This window comes from Lampris incognitus, chromosome 1 (genome assembly GCF_029633865.1).
Source record: "Lampris incognitus isolate fLamInc1 chromosome 1, fLamInc1.hap2, whole genome shotgun sequence".
NCBI classification, from domain to species: domain Eukaryota; kingdom Metazoa; phylum Chordata; class Actinopteri; order Lampriformes; family Lampridae; genus Lampris; species Lampris incognitus.
Genome location: NC_079211.1, coordinates 147,897,419 through 147,911,087, shown reverse-complemented (window position 1 = coordinate 147,911,087; position 13,669 = coordinate 147,897,419).

The window sequence follows — 13,669 nt, the reverse complement described above, 5'->3', positions numbered from 1 at the left end:
AATCTTGTTGGGGCTCGTCCGAGCATCCAGAGAGGGAGACTGGATGCTACACTTGGCTAGCATTCGAGCAATGATCCCATGGTGCTTTGCTTATGACAGGATGAATTATGCACGCTACCTCCCCTACTACTACGCCCAGATGTCTGTGCTGCCCATCACACACCCAGATGTGTACACAGAATTCATGGAAGGAGGCTTCTCAGTCCAACTGGGCTCCACCAATCCCTTTGGCCGAATCCCTGTTGACCAAGCTATAGAAGAAACGGTGAACAAAGACACCCAAACAGCTGGAGGGACAAAGGGATTCAGCTTGAAGCCAGGAGCTGTGACCAAATATTATCTCACAGCTGAGTATATGTAACCAGGTTAACCTGGAGGACTGCCCCCGTTACATATAGAAGCATGTACCTCAGACAGCTGAGAGACCTGACAGGTCAAGGCAGGTGCAAATGGTCTCATCAAGATCTACAGAGTCCAAGGATCAAGAGAGATGAAGCAGATGTCCAGTCTCTCATGGACCTTATGGAGAATAACTGGCTCAATCCTATGTCCGCTGATGAGATTGATTTGGTTAGCCTCTCCACTGGCAACATGGCTCCACCTGATATGACCATAGATCTCTTGAGAGCTCTTGAGGAAGGAGAAGAGGCCTACCAAGCATTCCAGCAAACAAGGTTAGATGCAGACCCACCACCTGTGAAATTCCACGACAAGATGACCAAGCAAAGTCTGAAAACATTCTCCAATGTCAGCACAAAACAAGCTCATGGAAAGAAAGCACGGGATGTGGTTCTGAAGGCAGATAGAAACCTTTTCAGTCACATGATCCTGGTGGCTGAAAGCAGGAAGGTGAATCTGAAGGATGTCCTTGCCTACCCATTGGGCCCACTACCATGGGCACTGGCAAATGCTGATGGGTCCTTACGAAAAACAAACAAGGCTGCACTTGCCAGGGGGCTTGAAAAGAATGTATCTCCTGCAGAAGACATCCCAATCCCATCTACTTCCATCATTGATGGGATGAGCCTGGTCCAAAAAATGAATGGCAACAAAACCTTTGCACAGGTGGCAGAGTCAGCCTTGACCCAGGTCCTCCATGAGGGAGCACAGAGTGGGAGGATTGATGTTGTTTTTGATGTCTATCACCAGACTTCGATCAAAGATGCTGAACGACTGAACCGGGGTGGAGACATCACTCTCCAGTACAAGAATCTTGCAGGGGGACACCACATCCAGCAGTGGAGAAAATTTATGTGCAGTTTCTCCAACAAGACCAGTCTCATCAAGTTTCTGGTGGAAGAGTGGAAACTCCCACGATACAGAGCTATGCTGCATGGCAAGGTGTTGTACATGACCTGTGAGGAAACCTGCTACAAGTTGACAGAAGATGGGTGTGAGGAAGCAGCAGAACTGCACTCCACACATGAAGAAGCTGACACCCGTCTGCTCCTGCATGCATTGCATGCAGCAAATGCGGGCTCAAAGTCAGTTATCATCACAGCTGAGGACACTGATGTCATGGTGCTTTGTCTTGGCTTCCAGAAGGACATCACCTGTCCCATCTACCAGAAGTGTGGGACTCAGAACCGCACACGGTTTGTCGACATCACCAAACTGGCAAGTTCACTTGGAGACAGCATCTGTGACAGCCTAATTGGCTTACATGCCTTCACAGGCTGCGACACTGTCAGTGCATTCGCTGGTCGAGGGAAGCTGAATGCCCTGAAGATAGTGAGAAAGCACACTTCCTGCCAAGAGACTTTTAGTCAACTGGGACAGACATGGAATGTGAGTGATGAGCTGTTCCAGAAAATTGAGCAGTTCACCTGTCGGATGTATGTTGCTAATAGCAGCACTGCTGAGGTGAACAAACTGCGTTACCAGCTCTTCTGCACCAAAAGTGGAGAGGTTGAGTCCAGCCAGCTGCCACCATGTAGAGACTGTCTCTTTATGCATGTTCAACGAGCCAACTATCAGGCAGCAATATGGAAGTGCTGTCTGCAGGCTAACCCTGTGGTGCCAAGCCCTACGGAGTATGGATGGACAGACGATGATGGCAAGCTGGCCATTTACTGGATGCACTCCCCACCTGCACCAGATGTGGTCTTGGAAATGCTAACATGCAAGTGTGTGCATTCATGCAAAATGCCAAGCTGCATGTGCCTGTCAAATGGACTTCCATGCACAGACATGCGCAGGTTACAGACCTGCAGTAACCAAAAACAGCAGGATGGTCCAGAACTGGACTTTGAACTTGGGGAGTCAGATGATGAGAGAAACGAGCAGCTTGATGAATCACAGTGTGATGATTCTGATGGTATTACTGTGGTAGTAATCTATTGATGCACAGGATGTTGATTCTGGACTTGGTTACCCAGAGCTTGATAACAATAATGTAACCATATTCACATATACCCATTACCCTACCCATTACCATTACATATACCCACTAATGATATGGGATTACATGTATCATTGACTAAGTATATGTAAATGTCAATGTTGTTTAAAATATTAAAATAGTTCATTACCTCACTATGGTATTCCTTTTTATCATGTATTTTGATTGTGTATTTAAACAAATGTATAGAGACCAGTTTGTGACCTAACTGGCTTTGGTCTAGTTCTCATTTAAGGCTCACAATCACCTCACACAATGAAATAGTATGGGTATATTATACATTTCCTGAATCTTTACAGTCCTGTGAGTATTCCAGTTTTTGTGTTTTGTGTCCCTGATATTCCTAGATGCCACAGGGCTAAAAGAAAGTATATAGTTTAGGCGAACATTGCAGAAAGATGTGTGTTATTGACGGGTTGAAGAGCTCAAGTGACCTCTATATTTGTGAGAAATATCCACAACAGGGCTTGAATGAAAGCTAAGAAGGTCACCTTTAAAATGATACCAAAGACAATATTATAGAACATTGAAAAATGTCCTGACCATGAGGCTAAACCAGGATATGCACCAGCGTCTAAAATGCAATTTAGTTTAGCGGGTGGTTAACTTCATGAGCTGATAAATGTGATACAGCTGCCACTCAGGAATGGTTATCATACCAAAATATCATCTACAGACATGGATCCCTTCAAAAATTATAAGTTTTGCCACCTTCAGTGTACCGAAATATCGTCTGGCCCATGGACTATAAGAGGGAACGACCATCCCTGAACCGAGGCGGTGGGGGTGGTGGCGAAGAGTACATCTGTCGCCATCTTACAATGCTGTGATTGCAAACATTCCCAAATCCTCTGTGAATAGTACACATTGCCATTGAAACTCTAGTTAATGGTCACACCCATATTTGCGTATGAAACGGGTCGATGGTTTTGGTCGTTATGCAACTGTATTTTTTTATAAGGGGTGTGGATACGTGCAGTCAGCTTAGACTGAAGAGGTCACTTAGATGAGTGATGAAACTGTCAATAAACGTTGTATTCAGATGAACTGATTCAAGCTTCTTTGATTCGCTTACCTGGATTACTGAGCATGCATCAAGTCATGATGTAGGAGTAATGCTCACTGTTTGACCAATTATGTCACTGATTTCTTTAAGAACATCTTTCTACAATCTATGACTATATAAACATTCTAGTAAACAGTGAATGTATGTGCCTTCTGTAGTCTTGCACTTATTAAACTTTGATAGATCTGGATTCATTTTATTGCGTCTCACAGGGGTAATATGTAGTCTATGATTTATCTTAAATTGCAGTTCTTTTGCTCTATTGGTGGCAAAACAGCTGGATAGGTTGACCACATATCATCCCACTCTTCAACACCACAGTCATTCTCCCATTCTGTTTTAATTTTAGCTGTATTGTCTTCTACTGTCACGGAGAGTGAGAGTTGTTTCATTAGGTTCAAAAATAAAATGTTGGGATCTATTTCCTGGTACACATCGCTGTAGGTTAAACTTCCATATTTATAGATTAAAAACCTCAGAACCCTACGTGTTGGTTTTGGCCCAGCTGATCTGGGTCCTACTCATCCGAGCTCTCACCCTCTTCTGTCTCGTACTCTCTCTGGACTCTCACCCTCTGATAAATCTATGTCAGAATCTCCCTCAGTGGTTCTGTTAAGAATCCTCTCTGCCTCCGTCATAGACCTGTCTACTGAGGACAATGAGAAACAAACTAAGCACCAAGTCCTGATGTCCACTACAGAGGAGATTTATAAACTAGCGTTTTTCAAATGAAAATAAATAAGCTCAGCTCTGAAAACTCACGCAGATATTCTTGAGATGTTTACTTACTCGAAACAGCCTAAAGATAACATTTTTATTAATTCATTAATATCATGCTTACCTTTCTTTTTTCCATAAAACGCGCTTATTGAGATGGCAGCCATTTTGACGATAGTCTTCTTCTTCTGCTTCATTTGTTTATTGGCGGTCGGCAAACAACGAAATGGTGCATTACCGCCACCAGCTGGTGTGTCGTGTGGATCAGTGACTATTTACGTTATCCACCCGCCAAAAAAACCCCGCAAATCTTCTTAATTAAATTAGTTACTCTAAGAAACTGAAACAAGACGTTATAACGCTCGGTTTAGTTCTTCTATTGAATATCTACTGAATCAAATTGTATTTTTATTTTTCTGAGATTTTGAGTCAGATGCCTTCTTTCTGCCTCATATTTCTGACAATATATTGTAATAAACAAGCCCGGTATGGGCTTTGTCAGAGACCTAAAAGACACAACACCAGTCGAGGAATATGGAAAAGTAGATAAACCTTTATTTCATCACAAATTATGTTAAAAGGCCTAGAGAGTTGAACAGATAGGCCTGAGGACCGGCGACTACTCACAGGTAAGTAAAGTCTGTTCACTGTAGTACAAACCACGCACATGGAATAGGGCACACTTTAAGATCAGGCACGGCACGCATGAATGCAAACACCCCACCCTTTACGCTCCGCCCGCTGGAGACACTGCACACGGGGGATGAAACACTAGGCTACACCTCCACTCAAGGAGCAAACGGGGGCTATAACGCCTGCTCAGACACTGCAAATAAGACAGTAAACGTCCCCACCACCCGGGTAACTTGAGCCGCCCACTAGCCCTCTGCTCCTCTGTAAAAAGCCGGCACAATAAAACTCACCAGTGAATACATATATAAAACCTAGTACAACAGGAATAGGGAAATAGCAAGAGTTAAAACTTAGCTCGCTCGGCTGGCGAGACCCTCCCCCAGGGTCTGAGCTTTATTGGCACCGTCCGACAGCCGGGGAAACAATCGCGTTCAGTCGGCGGTTCAGGCAGCGGGCGGCGGCGTGCCGACCACTGGAACCCGGGCTGGAGAGCAGAGGTCCGCGGAAACACTCCTAAGCGTTCCCGGCCCTCTCTAACTAAAGGAGGCAACTAGCCTCCCCTCCTGAACTGGAACAGCTCCCCTACCTTTCTGTCTTCAGCGCCGGCAATACTAGAAACTGCGAACGCCGCCTCCCCCCAATGAGTGTATTCGCAAACCAACCAAGTCAGCTCTCTCCAGCAACCCCGAGGGACTGCTTAGCCCTCTCTTCTAACTTGCGTCTCCTCCAGTCTAGTTGCGCGGCTGCAAGCAATCAGTTCATTAAGGAGCCACGTCTCATGTCAATCACCTCCCGCCGCAGGTTTACTACACTATTAACACGAAAACTCAACACGGAAAATCTTAACACTAGAACTCTTAACATGAAAAATCTTAACGCTAGAACCCTTAACAGTAACAATGCTCAACACTAGAGCTTTTAACACTAGAAATATTTACACTAGAACTCTTAACAAGAAAAATCTTAACAGTAGAACTCTTAACAGTAACAATGCTCAACACTAGAGCTTTTAACACTAGAACTATTTACACTAGAACTCTTAACATGAAAAATCTTAACAGTAGAACTATTAACTGTAACAACACTCAACACTACAGCTTTTAACACTATAACTATTTACACTAAAACTCTAAACATGAAAAAATCTTAACAGTAGAACTCTTAACAGTAACAATGCTCAACACTGGAGCTTTTAACACTAGAACTATTTACACTATTTACAGTAGAACTCTTAACATGAAAAATCTTAACAGTTTGAAACTACATACGAATTAACTATTTGAAAAAACCCTTACTTTCTTGGTAAAGAAAGAAAGAAAGAAGTTCTTCGTTTTCTTGGGCATCTTCTTGCCTTCTGTCTCCTTCTCAAACAGCCTTTTCTTCTCCTGCTTCTCTCTCTTGGCCAACAGTTTCTGCTCCTTCTTCTCTTTCTTTGCTGACTCCTTGTCCTCCCGACTCTTGTGTGCCTTTGTTGTTGAGGCCAGCGAGTCGGTACCTGGGACCTGCGAGGGCTCCTCCTTCAGGCTAAGAAGAGCAGTCCATTTCAGCTCTGCCTCCTCTTTGCTCTGTTTTAGCAGCTGAACTTCTTCTTGAGCCTGAAGCAGGAGCAGCTTAGTCTCTTTGTTTTCTTCAAGGATACAAGCTTTCTCCTTCTGCCACTGCTCAAGATTACACCTAAACTCCTGCTCGACTTGACTGAGGACAGCCGTGATCATTTGCTCACTTTCCTCCATCTGTTGTGAAAGCTCCAAGGTGAAGCGCTTGTTCAGCGCTATCTGCACTTCCACATTCTCTTCAGCGAGCCTTCTTTCAAAGTCCTTCTCTTTACGGAGCGCTTCTGTTTGCAGGAAGTTTAACTGCTGCAGAAGTGAGTCTTGGTCCTTAAGGAGAACTTCTTTTTCCTTCTCACAGGTCTTAAGGCATGTCTCCTTATCGTAGAGTGCTTCCTTCAATATTTTAGCATTGAGAAGAGACTCTTCTTTGAGCATCTTGTTCATTTTCTCAAGTTCCTCATTGTCTTGGAGGAGAGACTCCCTCTCCCTCTGCCAATTGTTGTGGCTGACCTCCCTCTCTTTGAGAGTCCTCTGCAAGTGCAAGGTCTTGTTTTGGAGCTCCTTCAGGAGCGTAGACAAGTCCTCCACCCGGCTTTTCAGAAGAGCGACTTCATCTGGTTTCCTGACATTGTTGCTCCTCCTCTTGTCTGCCTCCGTAATAGTTGAGGGTCTCTCCCTCCTGTTGTCTTCGTGCTCCCCTCTATAAACATACTGCAAAATAGAGTAAAACAAAAGTAGAGGTTCCTTAAAACTTTTCTGGAATCTGATTTCAGCCAACTGAAGGAATCTAAATTTATTGAGTGCGCATTGCTTCAGAATACAAACTTGTCAACATTAAAGAGTAACTTTTTGGGTACTTGTAAGACTCCAAAGAGTTAGTTCATATATAATTAGCTCATTCCTTTGAATGGCAGTTTCTGACATGTCAATATGACACTGAGATCACATGAATCCAAACCCCTACGGAAGACATCAGGTAATTCTATGTAACCCACCCTATAACAGAAACTCTGCACTTGCTTTTAATTACCTCCATTATTTTAATTACTTTATACAGCTTTAAGATTGGGGATTATTTTCAACATTTATATTTTTCTATGTTCCACAACTTGCTCCAATAATAAAAACTGAATTTTGGTTTATGTGGAGTCCATTTCTTGACAGCTCATATAAAACCAGAAAATGCAGATCCTGCAGAAAGTGCATGTGAATGCTGATAGCTGAAAGAAATTGCTGAAGCAATGCTGACAATTGCTGCAAAAACAGCTGAATTGTAAAAGTAAAACAAGGACGCTGAAAGCTGAAGGAAATTGCTGAAATAATGCTGAAAATTGCTGGAAACAAATCATGCACGCTGAAGTGTAGTAGTGGCAGTTGGAAAATGAAGTCAGTATCTAATGAAGCTGAATATGCTGTAATCTTAACTGGAAGCTGGAACATATTCGCCTACAGGCAGAATTGGGAGCTGAAGTGCATTACTAAAAGAAAAGCTGGAGCGTATCAGCTGAAGGATCAGAGTTGAAAAACACGTATATGAAAATCTGAAACTAAATTGTATATGAAATGAAAAAATTATATACTGCCAAAGCTGGAAGTAGAACTGAAATACCTTGAAACTTTGTAAATGGAATTTCTTTATATTAATATCACACAGATGAAGTGTATCATGAAACAGATGGTTTGATTTTTTTTTACGTTGTACCAGTGTGTGTGTGTGTGTGTGTGTGTGTGTGTGTCCGTGTGTGGAATCAGCAAGAACCAACTGAACGTGACTGCCAAATGTCTGCTGACAATCTGTACAAAGTCACATTTTCTGTGTAATGTGTTGAAATGTGTGTAAATCCATGTGTCTTGTATGTAGTGTGGAAACACTGTGTAGAAGAACTTTGACAGAAATGTCAGTCAAGTGTTTGATCCAAACCAGAGACACCAGAGAAGTCATTTAACACCAGAACCACCGGGACGTCACTCCTACCTAAAACCACCATGAGTGGTCCACAATGACCGCCCACGGTTTCTAAACTCTATTCTGTCAAGATAAGTACCAAATTAAGATAGAAATGCATTGCATGTTAGCATGTCTGTTATTAAACTAACTGACACCAAAATTAACATTTTAACAACTATAATACTATTTCCATTTTTAAACCATTTAAACTTCAGAGAGACATAGTCGAACTTGAATAGCAAAGCTGAAAAAGTGAAAATATGACCTGAAATACAAAAGGGAAAACACACTGCTATTCTAACAAAGGTAACAAGGCCTATAAAAGGTGAAATGTCAAAACAAAACAATAGAAAATAACTATTGAAACAGTCCTAGACAACGAGCGGCACTTAAAACTACTAGAACGACCGTGGGCGGTCCTTTCGACCGCCGCAGTTTTTAAACTCTATATTCTGTCAAGATAAATACCCAGTTGACATATTAATGCAGTACATATGTTAGTATGTCTGTTTTGAAACTAACTGGCACCAAAATTAACAGTTTAACAACTTTAATACTATTTTCCAAACTATTTAAAATGGCCGCTGTCCAACGCCTGTAAATGCTGCAGCGCGTCGGTGGTTGTCATGGTGCGTCTGAAACGGCGTCTGTAACCAGACGTGTTGGAAATGATCAAAAGTTTAGACTATTTATGTCCAATGGAGGGCGCTAGTAGGTAGGACAGAGCAGTGAACTTCACGAAGGAAACGATGCGACCAACCAACACACCTAATAAATAGTGGCATGACGCGCGCGATCACGCGCAAATTACCAGCCTTCATTTTGACCGTCTACGGTCGTTTTGGGTAGATTTTGTCGTGACGTGTTTGAGGCGGGAAAATGACTGGCCAGCGTTGCCTCGGCAACACAAACTAAAGTGAGAATCTAAACGGCCCTAATGAGCGTCTTGCTGGTTCTAGTCAGCAGATGTGAACCAGCTGTGCGGCACACACAGTGTTACCACACTAAATACTGCGCCTGTCACTCACAATAACACTTGGTTCAGCTCGTTTCTTACCTGTCTGGCTGGGCCTCCTCGCTCTAGCGCCCCCTGCCGGACTCCTGTTTCTCGTCTGCGGCATTCAGCCTGCGGCGACTCACCGGGCGGACCCGCTCTTCTTCTCTGGGTTTGCCGCGGTTGCCGCTGAGAAAGGTCTTCGCTCTTCTTCTCTCCCCGTCCACCTCTGTGTCTGCTGCTTCTCTTCTCACTTGCGTCCATCGTGTCAATGTGCAGCTGCGCGGCAGCCGCTCCGCTTTTATTACTTGCCTTCCACGTGGAGCTCCGTGATTGGACGAGACTTGTTGGAATAATGGGCGGGGTTTTATGATTGGCGGCTTCTGTCACGTTCTATTTCGTACAGGCGCCCTCCTCTAAGGCTATCGCTAGTGGGTTTATCCCTTCGCGCATGCGTGCAGCACTGAAACGTTTAAGTCGATGTAAGGTAGTAATGTAAATCCGCCACAGGGTGGCACTGTTACGCTGTATGTTCCCCTGGGAATGCCGCAAATGGCGATGTTTGTCCCTTTTGCAACACCGTACCCCTAAGTCTTGTCCCGGGCGCGATATTATGAACCCTACATAGCCCTCGCCAAAATTCCGTACCCTGTCCCAAATCTCGCGAACGGACGCCGGATTTCCGCTGCGTTGCTAAGGAAACAATCAACTATCAACTCGGTGCGAAGCAAAGCTAACGTTAGCTACCTTCAATTTTGTAATTTTGTATTTTTCGCAATTTTGGACAGCTGGCTGCTTTTGTAATTTTGGACTGCTGGCTGTCAACAACAGAACGGAGGTAAGTAACGTTAGTTGTCTGAGGTGGCGCTAATGTGTAAGACTTGTAAAAGTCATATTACTACAATATAGGAGCTCGTTTTGTTTGTAGTCATGATAAGGGGTGAAGTATCCTATGCTCAAACGTGGAGCAAGCAAAGATTGAGTTAAAAACGTTAATGTTGATTGTGGATAACTTAGACAGGTTAAATTGTGGGTGTACAGCGTTTCCTTGATGAGCGCTAACCCCATTGCTACGGTGGCGCACACGTGACAAAGCCAGAAACGGGATTTTGGCGAGGCGTAACATATTTTCGCGTTGCTACGGTGGCGCACACGTGACAAAGCCAGAAACGGGATTTTGGCGAGGCCTATGTAGGGTTCATAATATCGCGTCCCGGGCAAAAGGCTACGTTGATCACATGTTTTTTTGTTTCTTCTGCCGGAAGGTGAGCAGTGTTGCTGGCGGTCTGCATTATCATAAAAATATTGATTTATATCCCACATATTGTCTGTTTATTCTGTGGTGTTAATAGACAAGTTTGCTTATAACCTAGTTAAAGTTTGATGTCGAACATTGTATTTGGCAAGAGAAATGTGACAAAAAGTGTTGGCTAGCCTGTTGAGCATTAGCATGGCATATAACGCAGGATGCAGTATTATTTGAGCAGATTATCCATGGTTTTTTTGTTTAATTTTATGGGTAATAAGTGCCTTATTTAATTTATAATGGATGACAATTTGCTTTGGTTTTGCCGTAAGGTAGCATTTTGATATGAGATGTGTTTATTTGCACATTTGCACTTTTTATTTTAATTTTATTGAGAAAGAAAAATGTTTTTTGTTTCTTCTGCCGGAAGCTGTGAGTATGATGAGGCCAGCGGCCAGCTGATAGATGAGAGGTGAAGTGTAAGCGAGTGCCAATAAAGTGTCCAGGTCTCAGCCACGATCCCAAGCCTCCGCCTCCTTCCTTTTCCACGCAAACATCATACTACAACAAACACAACGCAGAGTCCCAGGGCGTGGAGGGAGACGACGGCCGAACGCAAAGTGCGGGTTACATCATGGTGCCGTGACCCGGATCGTGGTGCTTCGAGATCCAAGGAGATACAGAGACTCGCGTCCTCGCCTTTGCTGCTGCATTGAACTGCGTGACCTTCAGTGACTGGACAGTGTGGTGGACTGAACTACTGTCATCGGCGCTGCAGCAGTGGCAAGATACTCACCTCTTCAAATATCCTTTAAAGACTGTTGAAAGCTTGCTATATCCATTTGAGGACTTTTTATGATATTTCGACAAACTTAACTGTTATTTGAGTTGTGTAAAAGTGTGCTATGTGAGATCCTGCTATAGGAACACTGCGTTTAACATTATGCTGATATATATCATTCATAATTTTTTGGTTTTGGTTAAGGGTTGTGTATTGACCATCTGATTTTGACTCAAGTTTAATGTGAGTTTTGAGTTGATGGTGATTATTGTTTTTTGATATATTTACTGGAAAAAAGGGGAGATTTTGCATACACAGCTAAACTTATTCTGTGAACACAGTAAATCATTAATAGTCATCTGTTTTGACACCAACAGTTACACCAGTCATAGTGATTTAGAAAAAAATATATCAAAATGTTCAGTGACTATGCAGATTATCAGTCAAAGCAAGAAGGTGCCTCTGCTGCCACACCGGGTTCCCAACTGCCCCCGATGCCCACAGCCAGCCACAACTGTGACACTCCAGCCCAGACACAACCCCACCTTTCAAGCAAGGGCGTAACAACCACCAGTGCTGCAAATCAACAGCAATCAGTGAGGCCAAAGCTTAACAACTACTTCACTAGCCCCACCACCACCCAACAGCTGATCCTCCCTTAAGACCACCACAGCAGTCAGCAGCCCCCATACCCAGGACTAAGTGCACCACTCACTCCACCACCCCCAATACTGTCACCTTACCCTACTCACTACTCCACTTCAGCTCATGCACCCACCTTGCCAGCCTCTAGAGCTCCAATGCAAGCACCCTCACTATGTTTTGACAGCAGCCCAGCTGCCAAACCAATCCACCGAAACAGCAGGCCAGACTACAGCCTGCCCAGTGCATCCCTTCCAGCTGTACAGATATTAGTGGAACCTAATCCCCCGGCCCAAGCCAGTGTGAACCAGCACACACACCCTTTGCCCATTCACAGCCTCTCGTGCCCCACCTCCACGGAAATGCAAACTGTACAGCGGCCGACCATGACTCGCCCAGACACCCCTCCTTACCAAAGCCCTGCTGCCGAGCCTAAACCCCAGGTCTACACTGGTCCTGCATATAATCCCCCTGTGCCCCAGGCCCTCATGCCAAGCTTTCAAATGCCACCAATGATTAACATTATGAGCTACCCCTCTTCTACTGGCCAGACCCTTCAAAGTTTGCAGCATGGATCAATCCCCCAGCTGCATATGTCACAGCCTGCTGCCCTCTACCCCCAAGAGGTGACCACCCCACTAGCAGTGCAACATGTAGCCCCTAACCACACAGCCCCTGCCTCAGACCCTCGAGCTGTCATGTACCACAACACACTCCCACAACACCCTCCACCACACCCATCCACCACCCTGCACATGCACCCACGTCCGTATGAGCCCCCAATGAATGCTGCCGTCAGAGCCGCAGCCAACACAACCCTTTCACCAGCTGCATATTGTGGGTTCATGCAAACTCATCAGGTAAAAAATGTCCAAATCTTCACTGGCAATCCAGACAGCAAAATACTTGTAGAAGACTGGGTTCGTGATATCCAGTACCTTCTGGAGGCAATCGAGCTCCCCACACACCTCCACTTTCCGACTGTTGTGCGACACCTGAGCGGTGAGGCCAGGAAGCTAGTCCTGAACATACCCCCCCCCCCCACGACCAGACTCCAGAGAAGGCGTGTGAGGTGCTCAGGGCTGAATACAGCGACACACAAGGCTCACTTGATCCACTAGCCGACTTCTATGAGCACAGCCAGAGGTCCGGAGAGTCTGCCTGCTCTTATGCTATTGCTCTGGAGGCAACACTGAGAGCGGTAGAGGAAAGTCAGAGAGGGGGCAGGCAATTTCCTGATTGTGATAGTAAACTCACTCGACAGTTTCTAAGAGGGCTTATGGATGAGATGGTGTATGCAAGGATCGCACCAATGAAGCCCAGGCTTTTGAGTTTCCGGGAGCTGCAAGCAGAGCTTAGAAACCTTGCAAAAGAGACTCAGAAGTTCCAGTCACAACACAAGACAAAGAAAGCGCTCGCCCAGGTGCAGGTCACATCAGAATGTGATACCAATATGAGGTCAGAAAGGTCAAAACACACTTCAGAGTGGACAGAGCTTAAAGATATGGTCAAGAAATTAGCTCTTAGCCAAGCAGAACAGATGACCAAGTTGGCTCACCTTGAGTTGAGAATTGCTGCACCTACCACTGCACCAGGCCCTGCACACCCACTAAGGCCCCAACCATCTCCCAGAACAGTTAATCAGGGCTCCAGTGTTGTTTGCTACCGGTGTGGGAAGCAAGGGCATA